Source organism: Mastomys coucha, unplaced genomic scaffold (genome assembly GCF_008632895.1).
Source record: "Mastomys coucha isolate ucsf_1 unplaced genomic scaffold, UCSF_Mcou_1 pScaffold18, whole genome shotgun sequence".
In the NCBI taxonomy this organism is placed as follows: Eukaryota; Metazoa; Chordata; class Mammalia; order Rodentia; family Muridae; genus Mastomys; species Mastomys coucha.
Window position 1 is genome coordinate 97,938,754 of NW_022196900.1, and position 1,777 is coordinate 97,940,530.

The window sequence follows — 1,777 nt, forward strand, 5'->3', positions numbered from 1 at the left end:
AAAAAAAAAAAAAAAAAAAGAAAAGATCTTCCCAGGACACGACCCCGATAACCACTGTCTCACCTCCTCATCAGCTCTCATGCAGGGCCTGGGACCCTAAAGGCCCACCCAGAGCCCTTTGCTATCCCTTCTCCCACACCTGTGCTGAGAGAACACTTCCCAGGGGCTCTGGCTCTCTCCAGGGCTGGGAAGGGAGAATGGGCGGAGCCTATTACCAGCATTTAGACCACTGAGTAGCCTATAATGGCAGCATGGGGGTTTGCACAGTCCCGCCCTATTTAAACTGTCACTCAGGGATTGGTCAGTCAATCTATAGCAGGTCTGGAAACGGAGGCCATGATGCGTCTCCTTTCATGGGGAGGACTAGCCACCTTGGGAAACAAGGAACTTGTCCCCAGGTGGCACAGTCTGATCTTGGACTTGAAGGTGTCACTTCTCCATGCTCTTGGATGGACAGTCTGGAGCCTGAAGCTCTGACCAATGCTTCAGCCATGACATCCATCTCAACTTTCTATAGGCTCCCAAGCCTGAGAGTCCTCGTGCCTGTCTAGTGCCTATCCTAGCCCCTGAGGGAGTCCTCGTGCCTGTCTAGTGCCTATCCTAGCCCCCAACTCACTGCGTTAAGGTGAGTTCGCTTCATGTTCTAACCCTGACCAGACTCCACTGCTATACCGAAGCATCGAAGCATCATGGGTCCCCTTTATTCACAGCCGTGGCCCCATACCACCCACTGCAGGCTTGATGTCTAGGTTGATCTCCCATGAATCAAATGGATTCCAGTTCAAGACCCACCCAGCTTCTCCATAGTGCCCTCTACTGGCCAGACTAAACTTCCTGTAGGCCTCTGGTACAAGCCCATGCTTGCTCCCAGATCCGCAGCATAATAACCCCCTAGGTTTATAGAATTCCTTTCTTCCACGGAGCTCAAAGCGCTTTCCCATCTGTGATCTCCCTGGACTGGGACCAGCTGCAAGAGTGTGGGAGGGCCATCATTCATGTCCCCATTTTACAGAGACAAACTGAGGCCTGAAAAGAGAAAAGGCGAGCCATAGCGTGTGCAGCCTGAGGATCTTCCAGGTGAGTTTACCCAGCTCCCCTGGTTCCCGACGACCACACCGAGGCCCAGCAGGGATGGACTTGCCCGAATAAGTCTTGGGCTAGAACCCATTGTCCTAAATACCACTGGGGGCTTTCCCACGACAATTGGAGCTTTGCCTGCAGACATGGACCAAGGGCTTGGCTAGTTCATCAAACATCACGAGTCTCTGTTAACCTGTATAGACAAGGTCTATGTCCTGCTCCCGGACACCTGGGGATGTTTCATGAGTGCCCGGAAGCCACATGAGGAAGAACAGAGACCACTGGCTCTGACTTCTGATCTGGCCTTCAGCGTGGACATCTCTCCACAATTTCTTGTGAGCTCTCAGAAAAGAGAGTCACCGTGGATCTATCTAGTTCCCATTCGGCTCCCAAAGGGCAGATGCCAACAGGGCTCCTCACCACTCTGGTATGAACAGCAGCTGGGGAGGAGAATCCAGACCCAGCCTGACTTTCAGAGAGGACAAACCATGTGTTTTGACCATCTCCTGCCCAGGCTAGTCTGCTCAGGCACCTACGGGGTGGTCTACAGTGAGTTCCAGGACAGCCAGGGCTATATAGAAAAACCCCGTGTCAAACAAAAACAAAAACAAAAACAAAAAAGCACTGATTTGCTCTTCCAGAGAACCTGAGTTCAATTCCCAGCAACCACTTAGCGGCAGGATCTGATGGTCTCCTC